The sequence below is a fragment of the Pristiophorus japonicus genome, chromosome 1 (genome assembly GCF_044704955.1).
Source record: "Pristiophorus japonicus isolate sPriJap1 chromosome 1, sPriJap1.hap1, whole genome shotgun sequence".
NCBI classification, from domain to species: Eukaryota; Metazoa; Chordata; class Chondrichthyes; family Pristiophoridae; genus Pristiophorus; species Pristiophorus japonicus.
Window position 1 is genome coordinate 21,823,550 of NC_091977.1, and position 15,748 is coordinate 21,839,297.

Sequence of the window (15,748 nt, forward strand, 5' to 3'; positions counted from 1 at the left end):
TAAGGATGGACGATAAATGCCGGCCTTGCCAGCGATGCCCACGATCCCGAGAATGAACATTAAAATCTTCAGCTGCTCAAACGATCGCTCTCTTGGTATTCCAGTCTTTGCGAGTGTGGCAATGTTTACATTGAGCAACCCTCGGGAGCGAGTCAAACACAGGCGAGATCCCATTGGATGGAATAAATCTTTTTCAAGGTCTTGTTCCAGGTCATTTACTTCTTAAATATTAATATTTTACAATTATAACATTTTGTATACCCCTTCAAATTTTCAAACTATATAGATGATTACACCAGCAACGAAAGGCTCTAATCACTAAAACATAAATGCGATTTGAAAACTAAGTTCTCAGCAATCATGCCATTGAAAAACCAGATGGCAATGCAGCCAGGTCAATAGTTGCTCCTTGACATGATGTTTTACACAAAGCAAACAATTGCTTCTCTCTGACAGAAAAAGACAAGGAAACATCACTTTGAAACGTGAATTACTGTGTAGCTAAAAGCATTGAAGGGCTATATAAAACGTTGTGATTATACAATATTATTTAAGAAATAAATGACCAGGAACAAGAACTTGAAAAAGACTTATTACACCCATCAGTAACATATGGGAGGAATGCTCCATGGTTTAAACATGAATTGTTTGGAGTCTGGAGATTCCTTTACTGGAATGATTCCGGGGATGAGGGATTACAGTTACGTGGATAGACTGGAGAAGCTAGGCTTGTTCTCCTTGGAGCAGAGAAGGCGAAGAGGAGGTTTGATGGAGGTGTTCAAAATCATGAGGGGTTTAGATAGAGTAAATAAAGAGAAACTGTTCCCACTGGCTGAACCAGAGGGCACAGATTGAAGGTGATTGGCAAAAGAACCAGAGGCAACATGAAGGAAAAACTATTTTACGCAGCGAGTGGTTAGGATTTGCAATGCACTGCCTGATAGGGTGCTGGAAACAGATTTGATAGTAGCTTTCAAAAGGGAATTGGATAAACAGTTGAAGGAAAAAAAATTGAAGGGATATGGGGACAGAGCGGGGGAGTGGGACTAACTGGATTTGAAAGAGCCGGCGCAGATTCGATGGGCCGAATGGCCTTCTCCTGTGCCATACTGTTCTATGATTCCATGATACTATGAAAGGAAGGTATTGGATTATTGGATTACTGGTCCTAGTTTAGGTCACATGAGATTGTAATAATGAGCTACATAGTAGGGTAACATGCTACTGGACTAGTAATCCAGTAGGGCTTTACTAATGCAACATAAGTTCAAATTCCATCACGGCAGCTGGGGGAATTTAAATTCAGTTAATGAAATAAACTAGTGTCAGTAATGGTGACCATGAAACGATCAGATTGGCATAAAAACCCATCTGGTTCACTGATGTCCTTTAGAGAAGGAAATCTGCCGTCCTTACCCGGTCTGGCCTATATATGTGACTCCAGACCCACAGCAATGTGGTTGTCTCTTAACTGCCCTCTGGAATAGTCTAGCAAGCTGCTCAGTTGTATACAACTGCTACAAAGAGGTAGTTCAAGAAGGCAGCTCACCACCACTTTCTCAAGGGAAATTAGGGACGGCCAATTAATGCTGGGCCTTGCCAGCCATGCCCACATCCCTTGAACGAAAAAAAAATAAGATACGTCTCCAATAAAAATGGCTCCGAGTAATTCTTTCATTTCTCTTATAATCCATGTCATTTCTGGTAGTTCTGTCCTTGATGTGTTTGACTATCAATGGCACATTGGAGCAATCAATAAACATTGTGTGCTCCTTTTCTCGATGGGCTATGTACTGTCCTCCAGTGAGATACTGGATCCTGATGAAGAGGGAGATTAAGTGCTTTCAGTTCATTATTTACTGGAAATGTACAATGTGCTGCTTTGTTTTGTCTAACTAAATACTCGGGCATTCATCTCAATTATAGTACGGGTGGTACAAGACATTCTCTTTGGAGAATACAGTGGCCCCGATTGTCACCCCACCTCACCCTGTGAGAACGGTGCGTGGGAAGGGCGAACATTAGGCCCAAACATCTTACAGGCCTAATGGCAACATCGTATCTTCACTTTGAATTCGGCCAAGGTTAGAATGCTGCAGCTCAGAAGGAGCAGCCCCATTCAGCCCATCGTGTCTGTGCTGGCTGTTTGAAGGAGCTAAGTTGGATCCTGTGACCTTTTGATCCAGAGATAAAAGAGTACCCGATTCAGCTGGAGACAACTTTGGTAAAGATGAATGTCATGCAGGGCTGTTTCCCGTGCTTGCTGGTGTGATAGCCTAAATAGTTTTGAAAATTTGAAGGGGTATACAAAACGTTATCAGGTTTGGCAGATGGAATACAATGTCAGAAAGTGTGAGGTCATCCACCTTGGGACAAAAAACAGTAAAAGGGAATATTATTTGAATGGGGAGAAATTACAACATGCTGAGATGCAGAGGGACCTGGGGGTCCTTGTGCATGAATCCCAAAAAGTTAGTTTGCAGGTGCAGCAGGTAATCAGGAAGGCGAATGGAATGTTGGCCTTCATTGCGAGAGGGATGGAGTACAAAAGCAGGGAGGTCCTGCTGCAACTGTACAGGGTATTGGTAAGGCCGCACCTGGAGTACTGCGTGCAGTTTTGGTCACCTTACTTAAGGAAGGATATACTGGCTTTGGAGGGGGTACAGAGACGATTCACTAGGCTGATTCCGGAGATGAGGGGGTTACCTTATGATGATAGATTGAGTAAACTGGGTCTTTACTCGTTGGAGTTCAGAAGGATGAGAGGTGATCTTATAGAAACATTTAAAATCATGAAAGGGATAGACAAGATAGAGGCAGAGAGGTTGTTTCCACTGGTAGGAGAGGCTAGAACTAGGGGGCACAGCCTCAAAATATGGGGGAGCCAATTTAAAACTGAGTTGAGAAGGAATTTCTTCTCCCAGAGGGTTGTGAATCTGTGGAATTCTCTGCCCAAGAAAGCAGTTGAGGCTAGCTCATTGAATGTATTCAAGTCACAGATAGATAGATTTTTAACCAATTCGGGAATTAAGGGTTATGGGGAGAGGGCGGGTAAGTGGAGCTGAGTCCACGGCCAGATCAGCCATGATCTTGTTGAATGGCGGAGCAGGCTCGAGGGGCTAGATGGCCTACTCCTGTTCCTAATTCTTATGTTCTTATGTTCTTATGTTCAGTTTACAATATAATATGAGAAATAAATGGCCGGGAAAAAGAACTTGGAAAAGACTTATTCAACCCAATGGGATCTCACCTGTGTTCGACTCGTGCATGATGCTCCTTCCCAATCTTTACCAACACACTTGGGTATGTGCTGTCCTTCCCTTGATACGGAACATCTGGGCTTCACAGTTCCATAGAATGGTAGGAAGCACGTTCTTGGCTGCAGGTTATTTAAAAAAGGGGAGAGGAAAGTAAACTGACTCACAAGCATACACGTAAATCAGAAATGAATATCACATAGGAGGGGCCTGGATAGAGTGGATAAGAAGGATCTATTTTCCTTAGCAGAGGGGTCAACAACCAAGGGGTATATATTTAAAGTAATTGGTCTGAGGTTTAGAGGGCAGATGAGAAAACATTTCTTCCCCCAGAGGGTGGTGGGGGTCTGGAACTCACTGCCTGAAAGGGTAGTAGAGGCAGAAAGCATGATCACATTTAAAAGGTACTTGGATGTGCACTTGAAGTGCCGTAACCTGCAGGGCTACGGACTAAGAGCTGGATGGTGGGATTAGGCTCTGTCATGTATGTAACACCACTTCAATACTGTATATACTTAAGCAATGCACACCTTGACCACAAGGGTTGAACTTGTGGGAGACACTCCTTACCTGGTCATCCAGGTATATAAAGGGAGGTCCCACGCAGGGTCATCACTTCTTGGTCTTGTGAATAAAGGTTCAGGTCATAGAGTGACCTTGTCCATAGAATGTGCCTCGAGTGGGTTTTGTGCCATTGAGTAAGGACTTTATAGGCTGGATAGCTCTTTGTCGGCCGGCGCGGACATGATGGGCCGAATGGCCTTCTTCGTAATTTTCTATGATTTGTGATTCAATGATTCAACTAAGAATACAATGGCCTAGAAATTCAGATGCACCTATTTCTCGGCGCGGGGGGTGTGCAGGGGTGGTGGGGGGATGGGGAGGGCGGGATTTCAGGCCTCATTTACATCGAGTCGGCGAGCAGTTGTCTAACGGGCAGCTCGCTGACAAAGGGGGAGTGAAGGCATGGGCCGCTGCAACGTCACCAGCTGCTCTCGGGTAAGTGAGGAAGAGGGTGTGGGAGAGAGACCAGAAAGGGTGGGGATGGGGCAGGGGAGAGGGGGTGATCACATCAGGAAGGGGGCGATTGGGTCGGGAGGTAGCGACGGATGGGAGGGAGGCAGCATTGACGATCAGTGCACTCCGGCTCCACATTCGGGTATGTGGTGTATAAAATGATACAATGAATTCCGTACTATGAGCCAGTGACTGGGTGTAACCTGGTCGGTCTTTAATGGCTTCCAGAAGTGAAGATACAAAGGTGAAGTTCAGGTTATATACCGGGCCCAGCACGAGTGTACCTATGATCCTAGTGTTACGTATTTAATCCTTGGCAACCTGTATCACACCACCTACCTGTTGGAGTCCCAAACGATCCCAGCGTCCCTTGGGAGCACTGTATATAAGCAGGTCTCCCACGCTGTACCTGCACTCTGGAGCCTAATTAAAGGAGCGAAGGTCACACTTGCTCATTGCATACAGTACTCAGTTTCATCCTTTATTATGAGCATAATACCTAGGAACTCCGACGGTAGTGCCCCCTGTTGGTGGGCAGACCTTATGTACATACATTACAGGGTAAGTATAATATAACACCTTACTTTGTCAGTTCGGCCTGCAACGGTCCCTTTAAGGACCGCACGTTAGGCTGCATGGAGACCTCAGAGCAAACCAAAATTGCCTCAAACAGGCGTTAGGCCTCTTATTTGACATGCAAAAGTGTTAACACTTTTTTCAGGTTCAGGTACTTTTGATCTTTACCAGTATGGCGGGCAGCAACAACAACAACAACAACAGCAACTTGTATTTATAGAGCAGGGAGGTTATGCTTGAACTGTATAAAACACTGGTTAGGCCACAGCTGGAGTACTGTGTGCACTTCTGGACACCGCATTACAGGAAGGACATAATTGCACTGGAGAGGGTACAGAGGAGATTTGTGAGCATGTTGCCGGGAGTGGAGAATCTAAGCTATGAGGACAGATTGGATAGGCTGGGTTTGTTTTCCTTGGAACAGAGAAGGCTGAGGGGAGACCTCATTGAGCTGTATAAAATTTTGAGGGGCCTAGATATTGTGGATAGAAAAGGCCTATTTCCCTTAGCAGAGGGTCAACAACCAGGGGGCATAAATTTAAAGTAAATGGTAGAATGTTTAGAGGGGATTTGGGGGGAAATTTCTTCATGCAGAGGGTTGTGGGGATCTGAAACTCATTGCTTGAAAGGGTGGTGGAGGCAGAAACCCTTGCCACATTTAAAAAGTACTTGGATGTGCACCTGAAGTGCTGTAACCTGGACCTAGAGCTGAACGTGGGATTAGGCTGGATAGTCTCTTGTTGTCCGGCGCGGACACGATGGGTCGAAACGGCCTCCTTCCGTGCTGTAAACTTCTGTGATTCTAAGATGATAAGAAGCTATTAGGACAGGTTATGAATAGCTTGGTCAAAGAAGTCGGTTTTAAGGAGCTTCTTACAGGAGGAAAGAGAGGGAGAGAGGCGGAGAGGTTTAGGGAGGGAATTCCAAGGTTAGGGCATTGGCAGCTGAAGGCATGGCCACCAATGGTGGAGCGATTAAAATCAGGGATGCTCAAAAGGCCATGATTGGAGGTATTTTAGTGGGTGGGGGGGGGGGGGTTGTGAGCTGGAGGAGATTACAGAGATAGGGAGGGGTGAGGAGGCCATGGAGCGATTTGAAAGCAAGGATGAGAATTTTGAAATCGAGGTGTTGCTTAACCGGGAGCCAGTGTAAGTCAGCGAGTACAGGGGCGCTGGCCAATGTTCCCTCTAATTTTTGTTTCATGCATGGTCCCTTTAAATTTGCCGCCCGGCCATGAACGGGCGCTATCTTTACCAATGGCGAGCGGTCTGCGCCGGGCCTCCCGAGCGATGCGCAGCTGCACGTCCACTTGCCTCACGGGGAACCTGAGGTTGGTGGTGGATGAACGAGTTGTAGGGCATGGGCAGCAGAGTTTTGGATGAGCTCAGGTTTATGGAGTGTAGAATGTGGGAGGGCAGGCCGGAGCGCAGCCCACTTCCTCCTCGTGACGAGCGAGCATTTCCTGCTCACCATATTCTGTGTAGGCTGGTTACGGCCAAAGGACGGGCTCCACGCAGGGCGAATTTCACGGCCATGATTTCTATTTAAAATAAATCTGCTCAAGCCAGTAGTAATCGGAACACGTATTCTAAGCCATGCACAACGGATAAAATGTTTTTCAGAATCAACTCTCCCTTTTCAAATTTCCAGTGGTTGTAAGTGTTTTGGTGCTCATTCCAAAAGATGTCCATATAAAGGAGCAATTTAGCCACAGTCTAGACATTTTTGATTTGTTTTGACTGAACTCAGGCAAAATCCATTGAATGCATTGCCACAAATGAACTGCTGCTATCCCAACTGTCGGTATGGCAACCAACGACCAATGAGAGAAGTACACGTTTGCCAAGTCCCGTGGTCTGCAGCAGCCCTTTTGCTTAAACAAAGGGGCTTATTGTGGAGCTCGGCTGCCCTTTATCCCACATGCACAGCACTGCGACTGCCGTCTCGCAACTTACACTGGCCTCTGGCACCCACTGAGTGAGTGAGTGGTGCTGGAGAGGAGGAGAGGTTTTCGCAAAAGGAGTCTTTGAGAAGGTCACTGTCATCTTCCTTTACTACCACAAGAGATTGATGCCTAACCCACACCGGAATGTGGACACTAGCAAAGCGAGGAGAGATCATAGAATCATAGAATGGTTACAGCACAGAAGAAGGCCATTCGGCCTATCGAACCCATGCTGACTCTCAGCCAGTCCCACTCCCCCACCCTTTCCCCGTAGCCCTGCAAATTTTTTTTCCTTCAGATTCTTATCATTTTGAATCTGCCTCTATCACCCTTTCAGGCAGTGCATTCCAGATCTTAACCACCCGCTGTGTAAAAAAGTTGTTTCCTAAGTCGTCTTTGGTTCTTCTGCCAATCACCTTAAAGCTATGTCCTCTGGTTCTCGACCCTTCCGCCAATGGGAACAGTTTCTCTCTGTCTACTCCGTCCAGACCCCTCATGATTTTGAACACATCTATCAAATCTCCTCTCAACCTTCTCTGCTCCAAGGAGAACAACCCCGGCTTCTCCAGTCTATCCACGTAACTGAAGTCCTTCATCTCTGGAATCATTCTTGTAAATCTTTTCTGCACCCTCTCTAAGGCCTTCACATCCTTCCGTAAGTGTGGTGCCCAGTGTTGTGTTCATATTCTACTTGTTTGTTGCAGGACACTAGACAGGCATTAGGACCCTGCAGGAGCTACTCACACACTGCTGTAAACATGCTGGTTCATGCTGGTTTGGGGGACACCATTTTGGGAGTTGCTATAAAGGACACAGTTAAGTTACTTTACACCTGGTTCAGTTAATCTGTTTATTTATGTACACAACATCATTTGGTGAAGAGGATGAATCAAGTTAACCTCCCTGTCCATGCCCTCCCCAGCCCCACCACCCACATTTCCTCTCCTCACCCAGGGACCCTCCAATTCCATGACTGAAATGGCTAAAACATTTTTCTACATACATCATGGGGAGTGGGTTAGACGGCGACAATGTAACACCAGATCACCACTGTGCAATACTCATCCACTGCCTCGGCAGCGAAGGCCAACGCATCTTTGGCCACATTGAAGACACGGAGTCCTACGACAAAGTGGTAAGCGCCCTAGAGCAATATTTTGGGCCAAAGACAAGTATCACGATGGAAAGATATAAATTTCATCAAAGGGGGTAAGGGAACGGTGAACCAATCAAACATTAACTGAACTGGTCGCTAGATGTAACTTTGGAGCACTCACAGAGGAAATGATCAGGGATCAAATTATTGAGAAAACAACGATCCCTCACATTCGGGAATGCTTGCTAATGGAGGATGACAAATTGTCATTGGATAAATCAACTCATTTGACCATCCAAATCGAATCAGCGCTTTCTGATTCAAAAGCGATCAGCTCCCCTGTTCCCCCTGTGCAGCAACCTGCAGCTACAGTCCATGTGCAAGGCTTTTGTCCAAAGTGGAAATCACAACAGAGACCCCGGGCTAGTAATAAGCCAGCCAATAAGGATCGTGGGCCTAACTTCCACTGCTTTAACTGTGGCGGCAAATCACATTCAGCAAAGAGTCCTAACTGCCCGACACGTGGGAAGAAATGCTGTGCATGTGGTAAAATGAACCATTTTGCTAGTGTTTGTCGCTCATTGCAGCATATTCGACATGTGTACAATCCCGACAGTGATGAACCCAGTATGGTTTACACCGTTGATGTCATTTCGCACATCGGTTCGAGTAAATTCAAGGTCTGTGAGGAAAACATTGACGGCACACCCATCTGCCTCCTCATTGACCTTGGAGCCAAAGTCTCTATATTGAGCGAGGCTGTGTATAAAACCCACTTCACGCACTGTCAACTGCAGCCCGCAACTTCCGCTCTACATGTGTACTCCGACTCCAAAATTGAGGTACTTAGGGTCATATCGGTCCCAATATACTACAAGGACATAACATTGGAGAACTTTTCCTTTCATGTCACGAAGGGACGAAGGCTCATGGGTGTTGATCTTTTTGACCAGCTTGGGTTCAAAGTTTATGACCCAATGGGCACACCTGTGTACATGGTGGACTTTGACAAGCAGTATCCCTCAATTTTCACAGGGTTTGGAGTGACAACAAAATTCTGCCATCGTTCCTGCATTGACCCTTCCGTCAAACCGATTACGCAGTGACTTCGCCGTCTCCCATTCGTGGTTCGCGACCAAGTATCTGCAGAATTAACACGACTCGAATCTCAGGGAATCATTGAGAGCATCGACTCCTCACCCTGGATCTTGAACTTAGTCATTGCTTAGGGTAAAAATGGGGAGATCCACCTATGCATCTAATATGTCCTTACTATACAGTATAAATGCACACGAGGCCCATACTTGAGAGAAGGTCACTCTGTGACCAGTTACCTTTATTACCAAGACCTCAAGAGACTGAAGGTGGGTGGAGCTTCCCCTTTTATACCAGGTTAGGAGTGTCTCGCACAAGTTCACCACCTTGTGGTCAATGTTCTCAAGGTGTACAACTTAGGTCAGCTTATACAATGATAGTTGAATACATGACATCACCTCCCCCCCAAAGTCTTATTGGGATCACAGGTTAAGTCTCTCTGGTGGTTTACGCTCCCTTGTAGAGCGCCTGAGTTGGGGTTCCGGTTGTTGGGCGCTGGCCTGATTGTCTGCTGTTTGCGGTGCCTCAGGCCTGTCCGGACTGCCCACAGTGACTGGGCTCTCCTCCACTTGGTTCCGGTGTTCGGTCACCTGTGGTGGAGTAAACTCTACGTCGTGTTCTTCCTCTGCTTCTTTTATGGGGTTGCTGAACCTCCTTTTGATTTGATCCACGTGTTTGCGGCAGATTTGTCCATTGGTAAGTTTAACTACCAAAACCCTTTTCCCCTCTTTGGCAAGCCATTTGGGCCATGCAGCGTAATTAAGGACAAAAACAGGGTCATTGACATCAATACATCGCGCCCTCACATTCCTATCATGGTAGTCACATTGTGACTGACGCCTGCTCTCAACAATTTCTTTCATAGTAGGGTGTATAAGGGATAACCTATGAGCATCCTTTTCATTAGCAGCTCTGCGGGTGGAACCCCTGTGAGTGAGTGTGGTCGGGATCTATTGGCCAACAGGAAGCATGATAAGCGGCTGTTTGATTATCTGCACTGCTCGTTCTGCCTGGCCATTTGAGGCCGGCTTGAACGGTGCCGTTCTAACATGGTTGATTCCATTGCCTGCCATGAAGTCCTGGAATTCAGTGCTTGTGAAGCACGGGCCGTTGTCGCTGACCAAGACATCCGGTAGACCATGGGCGGCAAACATTGACCGTAGACTTTCTACTGTGGCAGAGGATGTGCTTGAATTTAAAATGTCACACTCAATCCATTTGGAGTCGGCGTCTACTACAAGCAAAAACATTTTTCCCATGAAAGGACCTGCGTAGTCCACATGGATGCATGACCATGGCTTGGCGGGCCAGGACCAGGGGCTAAGGGAGGCTTCCCTGGGTGCGTTGCCCAGCTGAGCACACGTGTTGCACCTGCAAACACAAAGTTCCAGGTCTACATCTATTCCTGGCCACCAAACGTGTGACATGGCAATTGCCTTCATCATGACAATGCCCAGGTGCTCATTGTGAAGTTCTCTGATAAACATCTCTCTGCCCTTCTGGGGCATGACTACTTGGTTTCCCCACAGTAGGCAATCGGCCTGAATCGAGAGTTCATCCTTGCGCATATGAAACGGTTTAAATTCCTCAGGGCATTCCCCGTACGTGGCTGCCCAGTCCCCATTCAGGACACATTTCTTAACTAAAGACAGTAGCGGGTCTTTATTTGCCCAGATTTTAATCTGACGGGCTGTCACAGGTGAGCCTTCGCTTTCGAAAGCTTCAACAGCCATGACCATCTCAGCATCATGCTCAGTTGCCCCCTCAGTGGTGGCTAGTGGGAGCCTGCTGAGTGCATCGGCACAGTTTTCAGTGCGCGGTCTGTGCTGAATTGTGTAGTCATAGGCGGCTAACGTAAGTGCTCACCTCTGTATGCGGGCTGATGCATTCGCATTTATGGCCTTGTTGTCGGCCAAAAGGGACGTCAGGGGTTTGTGATCTGTCTCCAGCTCAAATTTCCTGCCAAACAGGTACTGGTGCATTTTTTTTTACTGCATATACTCATGCTAGTGCTTCCTTTTCTACCATCCCGTAGCCCCTTTTTGCCTGGGACAGACTTCTGGAAGCATAAGCTACCGGCTGTAACTGACCCTTGGCATTCACATGCTGCAACACACACTCGACACCATAGGACGACGCATTGCACATTAAAACTAGTTTCTTACACGGGTTATATAACGTTAACAGTTTGTTGGAGCATAACAAATTGCCTGCTCTATCAAAAGCCCTTTCCTGGCTGACCCCCCAGACCCAATCGTGACCTTTGCGTAGGAGCGGCTCTAACAGCGTGCTCAATTTGGGAAGAAAGTTACCAAAATAGATCAGGAGCCCCAGGAACGAACGCAGTTCCGTCGTGTTACGGGGTCTGGGTGCTCTCTGGATCGCTTCCGTCTTGGATGCTGTAGGACTGATCCCGTCTGCTGCTACCCTCCTCCCCAGGAATTCTACCTCTGGAGCTAAGAAGACGCACTTCGCCTTTTTCAGTCGCAGCCCTACCCGGTCCAGTCTGCGTAGCACCTCCTCCAGGTTGTGGAGGTGTTCTTCAGTATCGCGACCTGTGATGAGGATGTCGTCTTGAAAAACCACCGTCCTTGGAATCGACTTGAGGAGGCTTTCCATATTTCGCTGAAAGATCGCGGCGGCCGAACGAATCCCGAACGGACATCTGTTATACTCAAACAACCCCTTGTGTGTCGTGATGGTGGTCAGCTTCTTCGACTCACTCGCCAGCTCCTGGGTCATGTAAGCTGAGGTCAGGTCCAATTTTGAAAAAAGTTTGCCACCGGATAGCGTCGCAAAGAGGTCCTCCGCTCTCGGTAGCGGGTACTAGTCTTGGAGTGACACCCGATTGATGATGGCCTTGTAATCGCCACATATCCTGACCGACCCATCCGCCTCGAGCACCGGCACAATCGGGCTCGCCCAGTCACTGATTTCGACTGGCGAGATGATGCCTTCCCTCAGCAGGCGGTCCAATTCGCCTTCTATCTTTTCCTGCATCACGTACGGCACCGCTCTGGCCTTGTGGTGTACTGGCCTGGCTTCCGGGTTTATGTGAATCACTACCTTGGTCCCCATGAAAGTGCCGATACCGGGTTGAAATAATGAATCAAATTTGTCCAGGGCCTGTGAGCATGATACTCGTTCCACAAAAGAAATTGCATTGACATCGCCCCATTTCCAGTTCATGACAGCAAGCCAAACTCCTCCCCAGTAGTGCGGGACCATCCTCGGGACAATCCAGAGCGGAAACTGTTCTCTAAATCTTTGTGGGTCACGACTACCGTGGCGCTGCCTAGCACCGGAATGATCTCCTTTGTATATGTCCGTAGCAATGCATCAATCGGCAATAATTTTGGCCTCCTGGCCTACGACACCACGACCTTTAGAACTGTTTGATACTCATCAGGGACTGGCTGACCCCCGTGTCTAGCTCCATTAATACTGGGATGCCATTGAGGAGCACTTTCATCATTATCGGTGGCGTTCTGGTATATAAATTGTATATGTGCTCCACATGAACTCGCTGAACTTCAGCTTCCAGTGATTTTCCCAGTATTCATTTGGCCTCATAGGGCTTACATCGGGCCCGTCCTCCTCGTACATTAACCTGGCTGCAGGCTTCCTGCACATATGCGCCAAGTGACCGCTGATGTTGCAGTTTCTGCAGGTATATTGCTGATACCTGCAAGCTCTAGCTGGGTGTTTGCTTCCACACCTCCAGCATGAGCTGGAGGCCCCATTGTTGGAAACAAAAGGTCCATTACCAGTCGACCATCTCTGACTGTCTCTATAACTGTCCTTAAGCGCACCATTAACAGGTGTTGATGGCGCCATTACTGGCCGCATTGTCCATTGCGATGGCATGAATCGGTGTTCAGCTAGCCATTGTCTCTGTTGAATTCCCCCTTTGGGTTCGACTGCATGCTGGGGCATGTCCGATTGCCCTTGTCTGCCTAGAGAACTGAGTGCCGCGTTAACAATGTTGACTCCCTGGTCGTTTGCCGCATTTGAGCCAAGATTTTTGCCATAAATCATTCTGGTCTCTTCCTCCCCTGAGATAAATGTCTGGGCTATCAGAGCCGCCGCTTCCAAGGTCAAGTCTTTGGTCTCAATCAGTTTCCTGGAAACCCCAGCATACCCGATGCCCTCAATAAAAAAGTCTCGCAGCATCTCCGCTCTGCATGCATCTGGGAACTTACATAGGCTCACCAGTCGCCGGAGATCTGCCACGAAGTCTGGAATGCTTTGCCCTTCTCGCCGCTGGTGCGTGTAAAACCGATGTCTCGCCACGTGCATGCTGCTCGCCGGTTTAAGGTGTTCCCAGATCAACTTACTGAGCTCTTCGAACGTCTTGTCCGCCGGCTTCTCTGGCGCTAGAAGGTCCTTCATCAGGGTGTACGTTCTGGATCCACAAACCGTCAGGAGATGAGCCCTGCGTTTGTCGGCCGAATCCTATCCCAACCATTCCTTCGTGACGAAATTTTGCTGTAGTCTCTCAATAAAGTCGTTCCAATTATCATCAACACAGTACCTCTCTTCTGTGCTGCTAGTGGCCGTGCTCGCGTGGTTTAAATCCCAGTTTCTCGTCGCCAATAATATGTCCTTACTATACAGTATAAATGCACACGAGGCCCATACTTGAGAGAAGGTCACTCTGTGACCAGTTACCTTTATTATCAAGACCTCAAGAGACTGAAGGTGGGAATAGCTTCCCCTTTTATACCGGAAAGTCCAGGTTAGGAGTGTCTCCCACAAGTTCGCCCCCTGTGGTCAATGTTCTCAAGGTGTACAACTTAGGTCAGCTTATACATGGGTTACAATGATAGTTGAATACATGACAGCATCGACCTGAAAGAGGTCAACAAGGCCATCATCCCCAACAAGTACCCTCTTCCTACCATCAACGAACTGTCTTCAGAATTCCATGGCTAATTAGTTTTTACGAAACTCGACATGCACCGCAGTGACCTGCAAATACCCCTAGCAGTGGACAGCAAACGCTCATTGCATTCACGAGGCATGATGGGCTGTATCAGTATCGATGCTTGCCCTACCGAACATCTTCTGCACCAAGTGCATTTTCGAAGATTGTCACTACTATGCTAGCAGGCGGAGAGGGAGCCCTCAATCTGCTTGACGGTCTCATCGTCCATGGACGTGACAATGGAAGAACATGACCAGCGACTTCACGCAGTTATGGCTCGACTTGTTACACATAACATTACACTTAATGACGATAAGTGCACATTCGCTGCTGGAGAAATAAACTTTCTGGGCTACTGAGTCACAGCACAAGGCGACGCTTGACAACATTGACCCAATCCAGTGAATGCAGGAGGCTATCAATGTCAAAGAACTTTCATCATTCCTTGGCACCTGCAACTTCTATCTGAAGTTCGTCCCGCACTTCACTCGCGTTGCCAAACCACTTCACAAGTTGATGCGCAAGGACGTACCTTGGAAATGGACAGATTCCCAGGATCAGGCATTCACCAGACTTAAGGAGAAAAATCACATCCCCTCCTATCCTCGTGCACTTTAATCTGAATGCCATTACGTACGTCACCACGGATGTATCAGGCACCGCCGTGGGTGCTGTGCTCTCGCAATGAATTGACGGCTGGAACGCCCAGTCGCCTTCGCCTCTCGCACGCTCTCGTCTGCAGAACGTAAATACTCTACGGGGGAACGCAAAGCACTCGCTTGCATCTACGCATGTGAACGCTGGCACATCTACCTGTATGGCAGGAAATTTACCCTCTATACCTATCACCAAGCCCTAACTACACTACTCACTACAACTGGATCTGGGCACAGACCAATACGAATCAGCCGATGGTCAGATTGCCTTCATCAGTATAACTTTGAGGTACAGTTGGCAGTCGCAGGCAGTCGCAACCATGTAGCTGACCTGCTCAGCCACTCAACACCTGCTTCGGACTCTGGTGCTGACTTGTTCACAGATGACGGCACATATGTCACGTCGACCATCACTCAGTCCATCAGAAACGTTGTCTCCTGCGACGAACTCAAAACCGAATCACAGCACGATGCTACGCTCCAGCACGTGTGTCATTTCCTCCAGACTGATTGGCCTAAGCAAATTCCGGAAGAGTTGAAAACCTTCCACAGACTTCGCGATAAATTTTCTGTTTGGAACGATGACTACCTAGCTCGTGGTGATAGAGCAGTAATTTCCAAGTCGCTTCACACGATGGACACCCTGGCATTGGCCGCATGAAGCAGAGATGTCGCGATTCAGTATGGTGGCCTGGGATTGACACTCACATCGGGGAGTTTGTCTCACACTGCGAAGCATGCAGTCTGAGCGAAAAGGCCACAAACATCCGACCAGCGCCAATGAAGCCCATTCCATGGCCACAAAGACCATGGCAGCAACTTCAGTTGAATATCTTCGAGCCAGTTGAAGCAGCTCCACAGCACCAGCGTTTCCTTGTTGTAGTACAGGACCTGCATTCCAAATTGCCAGAAATCATAACAAGAAGTTCAGTGACCTCATCAACGATCGTCACTATTCTGCAGCATATGTTCACGAAATGGGACCTCCCAGAGGTTATAATCACTTACAATGGACCACAGTTTGTGTCCGACCAGTTCACGGATTTCCTCACTAGTCATGCTATCGAGCATCGCCTTACTGCTCAGTACAATCCTCAAAGCAACAGAGGTGTTGAGCGATTTAACTGCGTTATCAAAGAGGGTTTGAAAGCCAACCTCACAGCAGGCCAAACATTTGAC

General features: G+C 47.7%; 1 long non-coding RNA gene across 1 annotated transcript in view; it reads right to left on the reverse strand.

Annotated features, from left to right (window-relative positions):
* LOC139262911 (uncharacterized) overlaps positions 1 to 15,748 on the reverse strand; it is an 81,988-nt gene that overhangs the window by 23,301 nt on the left and 42,939 nt on the right. Inside the window, exon 2 of the long non-coding RNA XR_011592997.1 lies at positions 3,251 to 3,379. This is a non-coding gene — a long non-coding RNA (uncharacterized lncRNA). The remainder of the gene's footprint in view (positions 1 to 3,250; positions 3,380 to 15,748) is intronic.